Genomic DNA, 14,987 nt, shown 5'->3' on the forward strand with positions numbered 1-14,987 from the left:
TGATTAATGTATGATAATTTAAATTTCTATTTCATTGATTATAATCTATAATTTGATTAATAAAAATTTTATATTAGGAAGTTTATAGCAAATTTTATAAAGTTTTTAAGCTTTAAAGTTTATAAATTTGGATTTTTGGGCTCTTTAGAGTTTTTGGAACATTGTTTGATATTCACCATCATATTGGAATGAAATTAGAATATTTTAATTTATTTTTAGGGTTTTATACCCTTTTTCAATTGTAACAAAGTTTAAGGTTTCATTCTAATTATGGTATTGGCATTTCCTATTGTAGTTAAACAACTTACTAGAATCGTAAGAGTCAAGTATATTAGTCCTAGATCTTAGTTGGATCCTAGTTTATGCAAGATTTTGACCTAATTTATACTACTAGGCCATGGCATGTTGTGCATGAATGGTTTTTATAAAGATGCGTGAGTCCAAGAATGACCTGAATTGACAGTTGTCACAACACATTGCCAGAAATTGTCCTAATCGCGCATACGTTCCCTACTATGCACAAGGCGGGCAGAACGCGCCAAGAGGGAGATACTTCAAAAGAAACCCCTCAAGGTCACGTTCAGACCATGGTCACTAGAACGCGCAGAAGGCCAAGAATCAAACCTACAAGGCCAAGAATCCAACTCCCAAGGGCAAGAAGGGAATGTCGGCCAAGAAGCCCAATCCAAGAGGTGCTCCAGTGAAACAAAGACCGGTTAGGTCAAAGTCATCTCAACGGCCGACATCAAGATCAAAAGCAAGTACTGAGCCACCCATCAGATCGAAAAAGAAATGGGTTAAACCCAACTACAAATGGGTTCCAAAGGCTCACTCTCCCAAATTTTCTAATGACTCTAATATTTCTACATCTTCTGTTTGTGATAAACAGGACATGTCATGGGAGAATGTATCTTGCGTAGACAACAAAGGTCGACCCAGTTTCAAAATGGACTGGGTTCCAAAGACCAACTGATCTTGCTCTGTATCGGAGCAGCTATGGAGGCATATCATCAGACTTCGGTTTGTTGGTAGTGGCTGTTCCTGGCACATGATAGGGGACATCTCTCAACTGTACAACATTCATAACATTGTTTGGGAGTATGTGTCCTTTGCGGGAAAGGAAGAAAAGAAGGGATCACATATGGGGTTAGTGCTTAACGATGTGAAGAATTTTTGGATCTGTTATGAGATTACGCGTGCTGTTCTCAGACCTTCTAGATGCAAATTCAATCGGTGACTTACGGTTTGAGTTTTCTTCTAGATACTCCTGAGTTTTTCTTAAGCTGATTCACTTTAAAGACTAATTTTCGTTTTAGGATAGTTTAAATTTGTGCATTTACTTTCGTTTCTCTCCTATGCACAAATTTAGGGGGAGAAATAAAAACAAAACCACAATTAGAAAATTTTAAAAAATCCAAAAACATTAGAAAATCAGAAAATCCAAAAATATGTTGGTTATGGAATGTGCTTGCAGGTGATGTGATGGGAAGTGATATAATCATGTGATAACAGACAATCTGAATCTGTGTAAGGGACTGAATCTGAATTGTCTAGGCTCTGAGTTCGATGTGTTGGTAGGCACGAGAGATTAAAATGGACTTGACTAGGCATTAATGAACTTAAGGAATTCATGGACTTGATAAATTTTGACCTAGGTAAATCCGTTTAGCCTGACAATATGACGCTTGGATAGGTTGAGCAGGGAGATATATACGGGAATCTATTGGTCATATTAAAGAACTTGTATCTGGAACTGTGGATTAACTTTTCCTTGATGTGCGGATTATGTCCTTAATCTCGGTATTGATGGGGGTGACTGGTGAATTCCGATAAGTTAGGTCTGTAGAAGGTTATATTCTTTCTTTCTATCTGTTAGTCATATGTTGCCTCCTCTGCGTGATCGAAAGATCCGACCTGGAATGTAGCATATACAACTCTATCTCTCTGCATCTTCTATCTATGCAATTCTTTCTGTCTGTTAGTCATATACTGTCTCATTTGCGTGACTCACAATCCGACCTGGTACACAGTATATGCATCATTCTTTTTCTCAATCCCTCTAAAACTTCAGTTAGTCATATGTTTCACCCTCTGCGAGATTGGAAGAGATCCGACCTGGGTGTATAGCATATGCATTCTAAATCTATCTTCTCTCTTAATAATTGTCTGCTCACCCGATGTAAGGAGTATTCTGGAAGTCCTTGATTACTGGAGCATATCAGGAAGCGGGAAACATGTTCTGATACAACTAAAACTGAACACTTACAGGTTGTCTGTAGATCTCGCTGCTCAATTTAGGTGGACAACAATATCTTTGGTCGTCGTCAGCTGAATGGTCCTTAAGGAATATTATCTAGGAACATAGGATCACATTGTCTTGTCACTTATAGTATGTCCTAATTTTGTCAAAATCTCTCGTGTTTAAGTGGACCACAATACCGGCGATTGACCAGATCTATTCATGAAAGGAGAGGTACTGATAAACGGATAAAGACTGTCTAAAAATTTGATCCCAAATCACTCTTAAAGTTAGATATCATTTTATTTTTTGTTAAATTTGTTCATAGTTTTCTTCTAATTTAAATATTAGGGGAGAATTAAAAATTTTAAAAACCAAATAAAAATCAGAAAATTTAAAAAAAAATCCAAAAATAGTGTTATTTCTGTTTTATTTCTTTTTCAGAAAATATGAAAAATCCAAAAAAATATTGTGTGCTAAATTCTTTTAGTTTTGTTTTGTCTTGAAAAGTGAATTCAGGTGATGATGAAACTCATGGAGTTTGTGTCGAAGATTTCTGAGCCAAGGCTTCATCCGTGATCATCGAAGAATTCTCATTCGAAGGAGCAAGAAATGAAGATTATTCTTTCGACATTCAATCTTTCAACCCCAGAAGCAAGGTGAAGCTGCACTTGAAGATTATGTGTCGGATTGCATTGAAGCCTCCTCAATCAGTCTGTTGCTATCTTGAACCAGCTGAAGTGATCCTGAAGATTAGTTCTCTCTGATGTTCTCTCTGAAGATTCTCAAACTGAAAGCATTATCTTTCAAGAATCAGTACAAAAAGCCTCCTCACCCAATGTGCGTTCAATGTCAAATTCTGAAGAAAAGCCCAACTGCTCAAGATGAAGTCATTCATTGAAGATTCATCAAGTTCATCTTGAAGTTGTGAAGAATTTGAAGATTAAAGTTGAAGCCAAATCTCCCAATGAAGATTAACAATAAAAGCCAGCTACTTTTTAGGGGGAGCTTGTTGGGTCATTTAAGAAAAGAAAAGAAAGCTATAAACCAAGGGGGAGATTGTTGGGTCAAAATATGGTTTATACTTTACTTTTCTAAGAAAATGTATTTTTATGTCTAGGACCGTAAACAGCTCGGTGTTTACGGCCGTAAACAGGTTTACAGCCGTAAACCCTGTTTACGGCCCAATGGGTGTTTACGGTCGTAAACCCATTCACGGCCCATGTTCACCAAGCCCATGTTTCTTATGTATAAATATAGGTATAAGGGGTGAGGAGTGGAGTGATGAACACATAGAATAGAGGAGCTTAAGTGTGTGTATTCTAAGGTGTTCTAGAGAGAGAAACTAGAGAGAAGAACAAGTATGTGTTAGTGTGTGTGAATCTCATGTAAAGGATCATCATTCTATTCATTAATACATTGAGATTCATATTATTATTCTTCTCCCACTCTTCTATTTGATCTGACATCATCCGTTTGATTGGGATTCCGCACCATCAAACGGATCTGATTGATACACAAGCAGATTGGGGACTTACAGATGTCCAGATCAGAAACCATGGCTTCATAACATGATCAAATCCAAGAATGGTCCCAAAATAAGCTAGTAATGGCCATAAACTTTCAAAAGAAGAGATCTAGGAAAGGGATGATCAAGATAACGACTTTATACCTCCAAATTGTTGCAACAAATCTGAAAATTCCAGATCTAAAGCTTCTCCCTTCAACTTTGCACCACCAACTTCACACTCCTTCAAGAAAAGAACCAAAGAACACTTTTTAAGCTAACACACACTCAAAATGAGGAAAGAGGCACGATTACAGTTTTCTCTGGACTGAGGGGACGATGAGTGTCACACCCCCAAACCAGATGGCAGAAACGTCCGGGGGTGGAGGACTTGAATTGTAGTATCACAACACATGCATCATAGTAATCAAAGTACAAACAACCATTGTATTTAAAAAGTATAAGTATTTACATGTGTTCAATCATTGTATATTGAACCAAAATATAGTTATACAAAAGAAGATATGACTCAAACTAGCTCTATATTCTCAAAAAGCTCGGGGAGTACCTGTGTATTATTTCCCTGAGAATACAAGTAATTTGAAAAGAGAGTATCAACATAAAGTTGAGTGAGTGCATAAGTGTTTATGTTTAAAGGATGTCTCTGAATCTTGTATATGTAAATTGTTCCAGAAAATCCTATATTTTATGTTGTATATGAAAAGTAGTTTTATTCCCATAAAACCGTTCTCTTTGTATCAATGTTTTGTATTTGTATTCCTTTATGAAAAAATTGTAATGAGAGTGTGCCTGGCTCCACCAGCTGTTATTGAAAACTATATTGAACCATTGTATTTTGTATTCTGTAAACTGGTACTTTGAAGGTGTACTTTCGTTTAGTTGTTTATACACTAACGTATTGTTAATATCTTTTTAATGAGTTATTATAACCATACTATGACGGATGGCCTGAAACAAACGCTTTGTGGGCGTTTAAACTGGTGATAACAATTGCCACTCATCGGCTTGTAAGCCTGACTGTAGCTAGCAGCCTGAGTGCGGGGTTGTCAATCCCGATATAGATCTACACACACTTGTTTCGATCCCCGGCTGGAGATTCTGGTTATAATGTCAGGACTTTTCCTATGTTGTCTAAAATGAATTAAACAACCTGAATTGAATGTCTCATAAAAAGCATATAAACGTTACATGTATATTAGTTATGAAAACCCAATCATTCTGAAATGAAAACCCGAATCTGTATCAACCCATATAACAACATGTAGATGTGTCGGGTGCGTATCAACCCCCAAGTTCGTAATGAATCGGAGTCCAGTTTAGCTCTATATACATATATCATTAAATCTTATCAAACATAATCACATAAAAACATACATCTAACACATTTTAATTAGCGGGTCGGCATTGGTGCCTTCGACCCACTAGTGTGGTAAGAAGACTCACCTCCAAAAGAAGGTAACTGATCCATACACTCTAATTGTTGCTAACATGGCTCCTCACTCTAATTATATCCCAAAAATAACCCTAATTAATAATTTGGGGTTTTAACCCATAAAAAATGTTCCAATAATCCCATTATCCTAATTAGGGGCAAAAAGATCATTTTTCCCTTCCCATTCGGCCCGACCTAAAAACCCAACTCCTAATGGTCAAAGGCCCAAAACAATGGCTCAAAATCTAGAACTGAGTCATATGTCCCACGTACCACATTGTACGCCCAACGTATAAGCGGTTCATGCAAGAGGTAAGTCAGGGTTGAGCTGCAGTACGCACAACATATATCTGTTTATGTCTGGCATACACACCCTGGTTCAAAACTCTCATTAAGGTCTTAATACCTTAAGACCTTACATCCAAACTTCAGATCTGACATTAATAAAACATATAAGGCCATAAAGTGTTAATATTTATGCCTTTGCATGGCTACAAGGAGCCCAACACTAAAAACCAAACTTATTCAACCATTAGCCACACCATAACTCGTGCATGGGAGCAAACCAAGATCCAAGCTTGCATTTTGATGATTTGAAATACCCTAAAATGTCTGAAAGGATAGCTTAAAGGCTTTGGAGTACCTCATACTCACAAAGACCTAGGTTTGGGACAAAAGGGGGTAGAAATCTAAGCTTAACCAAGATATAGAGAAACATGCATCAAGGTTGGAGCTTTATACCTCCAAATGGTGCATAATGAAGAGGAAATGTTGGATCCAAGGACTTAAGAGCAAAACCACTTCTTTGATAATCTTCCTTCACAAACAAGAATGCACACAACTCACTCAAAAGCTCAAAAATTCTAAAAATGGGTTAAAGGGTTTGCAAGACGATCGATATGAGGGATGGAGGTTGATAAGAGGAAGGGTTTTGGGGCTATAATGGTTTTTAAATATTTCACAAACCCAAAATATTAGGGTTTGGTCAAGGACATGCACGCCCTGCATACCAGTGTATGCTTAACGTACTCACGTGAGACCACGTATGCCCAGCGTACTCATGCTGCCCCCCAAAAAAACAAAAATGACATTATGGACTTCCTTGAAAACAATTCATATACTAAAGGGGTAAAAGGTAAATACCTGGAAAAACAAGATGTTACAACTTTCTCCCATGTGAACTAGTCTCCGTCCTCGAAGTCCGTTGTCGTGATTAAATCAGGGTAATGCTCTCGCATCTCTGCCTCGTTCTCCCAGGTCCATTCATAACCCTTCCGATGTTGCCATTGAACCTCAACCAAAGACATCACCTTCTTGCACAAGGCCTTCGTCTTCCTATAGAAGATCGCCACTGGTCTCTCGATATAATTCAGTCGATTATCAACCTGAATATCACCCAAAGGGACAACCACAGAGTCATCAACCACACAATTCTGAAGCTAAGAAACATGGAAGGTATTGTGGACTTGGTTGAGCTCATCAGGAAACTCCTACTGGTACGTAACCTTGCCCACCCGAGCGATGATCCTGAAGGGGCCGATGAATCGGGTCTCATCTTGCCTCGCTTTCGAAACCATATGAAACCTTTCCAAGGTTACACCTTCAGAAGCACCAAGTATCCCACTTGAGACTCGAGGTCCGATCGTCGTCGGTCTACATAACTCTTCTACAGGCTTTGTGTGACTCGCAACCTGTTGTGCACCTGCTCAATAAGCTTAGTAGTCTTGAGTAGCACATCTCTACTCCCTATGACCTGATATCCGACCTTGCCCCAACTTACCGGGGTCCTACACCTTCTCCCACACAACATATTAAAAGGTTGAGGGTTAATACTCGCATGATAACTGTTATTGTAAGAGAACTCGACTAACGGTAGGTAAGTATCCCAACTCCCTCCAAAGTATAACATGTATGCCTAGAGCATATCTTTGAGTGTTTAAATCGTACGCCCGACCTGCCCATCAGTCTGGGGGTGGTATGATGCGTTGAAGTGTAACTGAGTACCCAACTCCTCATGAAATTTCCTCCAAAACCTAGAGGTGAATCGAACATCTTGGTTTGAAATAACTGAAACTGGCACCGCGTGCCGAATCACCATCTCTCGAATTTAAATGTCAGCCAACTTATCCGCCGATATGCTCTCAGTAATAGGTATGAAATGCGTGCTCTTGGTCAATCTATCCACGATAACCAAGATAGAGTCAACTCCATGCGCCATCCTTGGTAGCTTTGTGATAAAATCCATGGTGATCTCTTCCCACTTCCATATGGGAATGGGTAATGGATCCATCTTTCTGTGGAGTCTCTAGTGTTTAGCCTTAACTTTCCTACAAGTCAAACACCACTCAACAAACCATGTTATCCCCTTCTTTATATAGGGCCACCCGAACGGTTTGTCTCACCCCACCAGTATTCGGTACCCAAACTCTACCGTACTGAGTCAACAATCCCCGACTATCTCTGGCAAACAAAGAAATCTGACCCCTAATTCGCTATGCCTTCCATTTCTCCTTTTTCAAACCCTCCACCCGAGCCTTCTTGATTAATTCCAACAAAGGAGAAATAACAGCCATCCTTAGGCATACATCACTGATAGGTGTTCTTACTGCCTTGCGGCTCAAGGCATCGGCCACCACATTGGCCTTCCCAGGGTGGTATAGGATCTCACAATCATATTCCTTTACCACATCCAACCATCTCTGTTGTCGTATATTTAAATTCCTCTGATCCATAAGATACCTCAAACTCTTGTGGTCGGTGTAGATAGTACACCTAACCCCATACAGATAATGTCTCCAAATCTTGAGGGCAAAAACCACAGCCCCCAACTCCAGATCATGCGTAGGGTAGTTCGCCTCATGAGGCTTCAGCTGCCTCGAAGCGTAAGCAATCACATTACCAATCTGCATAAGAACAACTCCTAAACCCGATATAGAAGCGTCACAGTAAACCAAAAAATCATCCATACCCTTGGGAAGCACAAGGATAGGGGCCTTTCACAACCACTGCCTCAAAGTCTCAAAAGCGAACTATTGATCAGCCCCCACCGAAAATTCGCGTTCTTTTTCATCAAACGGGTCAATGGCACTGCAATCTTAGAGAAATCCTGGATAAATATCTGATAATATCTCGTGAGGCCGAGGAAGCTCCGAATCTCAAATGGGGTCCTCAGAACCTCCTATCGCATCACGAACTCAATCTTGGCTGGGTCGACCAGTATACCCCTATGGTTGACGATGTATCTCAAGAATTGCACCTCGCGCAACCAGAACTCACATTTGAAGATTTCTCATAAAGCCTATCCCTCCTTAGGGTCTCCATCACATATCACAAGTGATCCTCATGCTGCTCGTTGGTCTTGGAATAGACCAAAATATCATCTATGAATACGATCACCGACCGATCTAGAATCGGCCTGTAAACCCGGTTCATGAGATTTATGAATGGTGGTGGTTCATTAGTGAGCCCAAATGGCATTACCACAAACTCGTAATGACCATAACGAGTCCTGAAGGTCATCTTATGAACTTCATCGTCCTTCACTCTCATCTGTTGGCACCTTGATTGCAAATCAATCTTGGAAAACCAAGATTCACCATTAACTTATTCAGCTCCCGGTAGTCAATGCACATCTTGTGTGAACTGTCCTTCTGCTTCACGAACAGGATCGGTGCTCCCCAAGGTGAGCTACTCAGCTGGATAAATCCCTTATCTAGAAGCTCCTAAAGCTGCGTAGACAACTCTTGCATCTCTTGTGGTGCCAAGAGATATGGTGCTTTGGCTATTGTAGCCGCACCAGGAACTAGGTCAATCTGGAACTCGACTTGCCTCTCAAGAGGCACTCCAGGCAGCTCCTCGGGAATCACATCAGTAAAATCCTGAACAATGGGAACCTCACTCAACGTCGTCGTGCCCTCAACTAGAGTATCTTCCACAAAATCCAGGAACCCAGAACAACCATGATGCTGTTATCTCTTGGCCCTCACAGCTGAACAAAGAGTTTGTGACATCCCCATTTTCACGGCCAGAAAAACACCGATATTGTTTATGCTTTATAAAAATCAGAGTACTTCTTTTTAATAAAAATGTTGCGGAATTTGTTCCCAAAATAAAATATGATAAAGATTTATCAAAGCATTTCCGAAGAAATGTATTTCATTAAAAACCCCGGGATGTCATGTTCGATACAGATCAAAAACATAAACAGTACAATGTAAGCCTTACTACATCTATTCATATCTATAGGCCTATATCCGTAATCTGTCATCCCAAAAACCATATCTATGCTCGTACGCCACTACCTGTAATACACGAAACTGAGTGGGTCAGGCTTGGGAGCCTAGTGAGCACATAGGGTTTTCAACCCACAATAAATAAGTTTATTATTTTCATCAACCAAACAAACCCGATTACTCGTTCCCTTTATCCTCACTTTACGTCCCTAGAACATCTAACATAAGGGGCCTAGCCTAAGTATTTTCATCAGGGCGACAACACATGCTTTGGGGGTTCCTCAGCAATTCATGTCAAATAACGAAACCATGTGGGGGATGGAGTACTGCTGGTGAGCACAAAGTTCAAATAAACACCTACAGGTTGCGAGCCTGCTAGCGTTCCACTGGACTGTCAAGAATAGTCCATGGTCGTCATCTATACTCCGCTAGATGACTAGATCATCAATAACATCGGGGCCTCTCATTATTTTATTTTATCACACAGCAACTATTAAATCTTCCATGTTTTACCCAACACATTTTGTAGATATAAAATACATATATAGTTTAAATCATTTAAAATATGTATAAAATCGTTCATCCAGCATAGATAGCAAGTATACAGATAATATGCACACATAGCACGTTATTTATATAAAATACTTCATATCTATGTGTAAGATGAAAGTAACTATGCACTCACTTGTTAAGGTGGTGATTCCGAACTTGAACAGCACTTCGTTACTCTTAAAACAATTTTGTTCGACAAAACCTAGTATCATTACCACTAGGGTTTAGTCTAATATTCGCTGAGACTAATTAATAGTCTAGCTATTATTACTATTATATAAGCATTAAACAATACTCTTCACCCACTATGTACAGACAGGGGCCAGACATAAAACACCGGAGGGCAGGACCATTTTGGCATATAGCACTTTTGAAATCCAACAACCCTATGCGGCCCTTTAAACCAGATTCCCTGTACCACGGGTGGTTAAAAAGATATTATAACGACACTTATATAACCCATAATAATAGCCTAAATAATTATTATAAGGTCCTAATAACGTTACTATAATTAATTAAAATCTATATTAAAAATAGAGTAGGCGTAGCTCACTTACAGCGGGTTTTATAGAAAACCGGGCTTCGCTTGGAGCAGCGTTTCCGAACCGAAAGGCCGTTTTTCTCGGGACTCCGGGAGCCTCGGGGCTTCCTTCGGGTGCCAGGGGAGTTCCCTAGGTTTTGGGGGGGGGGGGGTTAGGGGGTAGTGAGAGAAAGTAGAGAGAGAAGGAAGAAGGATTTGGTGCATGAAACTTGGCAGCCCTCGAAAGGTATTTATAGGCGCCAGCCTCGGACTACGCTGGGCGTAGCCCTCGGCTACGTGGGGCATAACTCGGATAAGGGTGACAGATGGCGCTCTTCGGACGGAGCGACGTGGACGATGCTGGACCGAGGAAGGCAGCTGGCGTTTGCGGCGTGTTACGAGCTTCGTACGTGGGGCATACCGAAGGCGACGTGTCACAATCCGAAGCGGGTACTCTGATCAGCAACGGACGGCTGGGATTCGACCACGTCATCGTTCTTGCAACAGGCTTCGTAAATTCACATTTCGACTTCAAAATTTCGTATCTTTCGCATACGAGCTCCGTTTTCGACGTTCTTTATATCCACGCGTAGGTGGAAACGTACTCTACAACTTTCGTTTAGGCTCCGTCGGCTATTTTTGAAGTTATTTTAAAATTTATATTTTTAACAGGCTGGGACAGGGTTGGTCTGTTAAAAATCCATAACTTCTTCATCTGACGTCCGTTTTCGTCTGTCTTTTTATCGTTACGCTACTATTAATGAGATCTTCGATTCTTGTTTAGGTTGTGTCGGCTAAAAACCGCTCGATCTAATATTCGAACTCCAGGCTGTGTACTGCCGATCCGAAACTTAGAAAAATCATAACTTCCTCATACAAAGTCAGATTTGGGCGTTCTTTTTATGGACGCTCTCGGTTTAACAGATTCTACGACTCTCGTTTAGATTGCTAAGGCTAAAAGTCGCTCTATCGTAAATTCACTATTTACGCTTCCCGGTGTTGTGCAGGTTCCGTTGCGAAACTTCGACGGGTCATAACTTCTTCGTTATAACTCGGATTTCGGCGTTCTTTATATCCCCGAAATCCTTGTTTCGACCACTACAACTTTATGTAAAGATATCGGGTTTATCTCACACTTTAATTTTGACGTTTATTTTTAGCCTTTATTAATTGTATATTTATAAATAAGTATAAAGCAAATAAATTCACATAATTCACATAATACTCAAGTAATTTATCTTTATTACTTCAAAAAGAGTTACAATAGTTGACCTAGACTATAACATCGCCTACTAATGCTTAGCCCCGGAACACGGGTGTTACAGAGTTGGCCCATGCGAAGCTCTCTCTCCAGGAACAACCACTTCTCCCCCATTTAGGGTTCGAACTCTCACTAGCTGACGCTCACAGTCAATCACAACCCCATTGGGGCCCAACCAATCCAACTATACAATAACCTTCAATCCTCACAAGGAGATTGTCATTAAATCAATGGAATACCTCTCGCTGAACAGATTCAGGACACACTCACAGTGAACCCTCGAAGCACTCATAGAATGGTCATCTTCAATATCAATCTCCAAAGGATAATCCAGGGATCCAGGAAGATCACTAAACTTCTTGCTATGTGCTAGAGATACGAAGGATCGGGTAGCACCCGAATCAAACAACTCATAGGCAGCCATACCATTGACCAAAAAGGTCCCTATACAAGATCTGATATAACATGAGCATAAATGAAAAAAGCAATAAAAACATAATGAAACTACATACCGGTAACCACATCAGGTGCCGCTTGAGCCTTATTTGTAGTCAGCTGAAATGCCCTGCTCTTTACCACAGGTGCCTCCGCCTTTCTTTTGCGGCCATCAGTAATCCTGAAAGTGGTTGGCACAGGAGCCGCTACTCCTCCTCTTGACAACCTCGGACAATCAGCCTTTTTATGGCCCGTCTGGTTGCAGTAAAAATAGATCAATGCACTCTGAGGGAAATCCTTACTCATGTGCCCAGTCTGACACACCTAAAAGATCCCGAATCCGACAACCGACATACCCCACTATGAGAATTGCCGCATTTGTTGCAGTGTCCCCGACTCTGATGGCCCCTAGAATTTGGCTTCGAAGTCTTGGGCCTCTAAGCCCGTCCCACAGTTGTATGCGCCTGCTTCGACTTTTGCTTCGTCAGAAGCTCCAGCTCAATCTCGCGCTCATGGGCCTTCTCGATAATATCATTCAGGGTCTTGCACCCTGAAAAGCTCACAAATTCCCTGATATCATCCTTCAACATGTCATGATATCGCATTTTCTTCATCTCCTCATCCACAGCGTACTGCAGAACCAATAGAGCCTCTCGCATAACTTACCGATGATCTCCGCCACCGTCTCTGTAGTTTGGAAAAGGTCCTGAAACTCCCTCGCCAGCTGATTCACCTTGATCGCCGGTGTAAACTCCCTTTGAAATCTCGTAACGAACTCCTCCCAAGTCATGATTGTCATTGTTGTAGTCCCCACAGCTCGACCAACCTCATACCACCAGTCACGTACCCGATCCTGAAGTAAGCAGGATGGAAACCCTACCTTTGCCCGTCAGGACAAAAACTCGTCTGCTGGGTATTTTCCATATCAGCGATCCAATGTTGGCTAGTGATTGGATCCTTATGCCCAAAGAAGTCAGGAGCACCACACGCTTTGAACTCCCAGAATTAGGGACTCCGTGTTCCTATCTGACCTGTAGCATTCTCGGCTTGAAAGGCTCTGAGCCGCTCATCCAAAGGCTCCATAATCCCCTCATTGATAGTACTAAACATCACATGAGTACTACCCAAAATGCCATGGGTAACATCGGCTGCAATAATTTCACCCAACCTCTCATCTATCAGTTTTGTGCCCAAGCCAGAACTTAAACCAGAACCAGATCCAAAATCTCCTCATTCTCTAGTGATCATCACCATCCTCAAACTGAAAATACAAACATAAAATCGTTCAACATAACACTCGAGGGAACTCGCTATATACATATATCCTTAGAATCCCTAGGCTCGTCCTTGTCTCAAGTACAGATCATGTGCTTCTAGTAGTACAAGCTGTTGAGAGAAAAACTTGAGACACACTTGAACAAACGGTAGAACAAGTATAGTTGCGGAATAGTTTATCTCAAAGGATCTAAAAGGTAAACAATAATAATAAGTTAGAGTTAGATAATTAGAGAGTTAGTTGCGGAAATGTAAGGAAATATAAATGACAGCAGATATTATATCAAGTATACACATAAGTTGATTCTTAACAAGGAATGCATTCAGACCAAGTTAGTAAGTGAAATCAAACTTAGTGATTAAGTCAAGAATGACTTGCTCCGTAGGGAGATAATAATCAGTTATATTTTAGTGAACTTTGAGAGTAAGAAGGTGATGAGAGTAATAACACGAGATATGAGATTCAAGATGTGAAGTGTTATCAGAGATGTGTTAAATAAGAAAGATTGAGGTCTATATATATAGAGACTCAAATATTACACTTGTTCAACTATCTATGAGTAGCCATGCAAGGCATACTGGACAAAAGAGAGTATTCTAATAAAAGCAGATAAAGAGCTAATCTAGAAAGAAAACAAGATAGTGAACTGTGTATGATGATGACTTCGGATGGGATTGCTGATCAGTGTTGACTACGGATCTTGGTATGCTGCGGAAGACTTAGTTCAAGAGGGTCACTTACATGATTCAACAATTTCCCCCTAAGTGACCTCTATAACTTTTCTTCAGTTATCAAGTTTCAGGAACTTTATGAGAATCCACCAAAATTTTCTAACATTCTCTAACCAGGTGATTCTCCTTAAAATTTCGAACTTGACTTCGGCAATTGTGTGTTTTGACTTTTGAACTGCAGTTCGACAAACTTCAATTTGCTTCCTTGTGAGACGATTCATGGCAGTCAAAGGGATGAAATATTTGGTTTCATCGACCTTTCGTTTAAAGATGACTCCAAGATCTGGGAAGTTTGTTGCACCCAGAGATCTCTCTTGAAAACCTTCAGTAACCATCGGTGCAGGATCAAGTGGTGGTAGATCGAACTTTTTGGCAAGGACGGGGTGAATGTCTGCATCAATCTTCACGAAGTCACAAACAGTTTCTTTTAGAAATGTGCTTGCCCTCTCCAATGCTATCTTCATCTTCGGATACTTTTCAGCTTTGTTTTGGAACACCTTTGCTATCTAGAAGACTTCTTCTGGATTCATGCATGGGAAGTCAGCTTGGGTGCGGACATAGTCCTGATTCCTTCTTGTAAAAGTATAGTGGATGAAGTCAACTTTCATGAATTTCCGGGGCTTAAAGTTCTTGACTGCGGATGGTATATCATTAGACCAGATTTTCTCTATTGAAGAAGCATGTTTGGCGTGGAATAGATTGAGTCTTTCAAATTCCATGGGCAGTCTCTTGTGATCAGGTAGGCTGCGGTCAAACTGCTCAAATACAGTGAAGTATTTGG

Source organism: Lactuca virosa, chromosome 9 (genome assembly GCF_052849685.1).
Source record: "Lactuca virosa cultivar CGN04683 chromosome 9, Lactuca_virosa_CGN04683_v6, whole genome shotgun sequence".
NCBI classification, from domain to species: domain Eukaryota; kingdom Viridiplantae; phylum Streptophyta; class Magnoliopsida; order Asterales; family Asteraceae; genus Lactuca; species Lactuca virosa.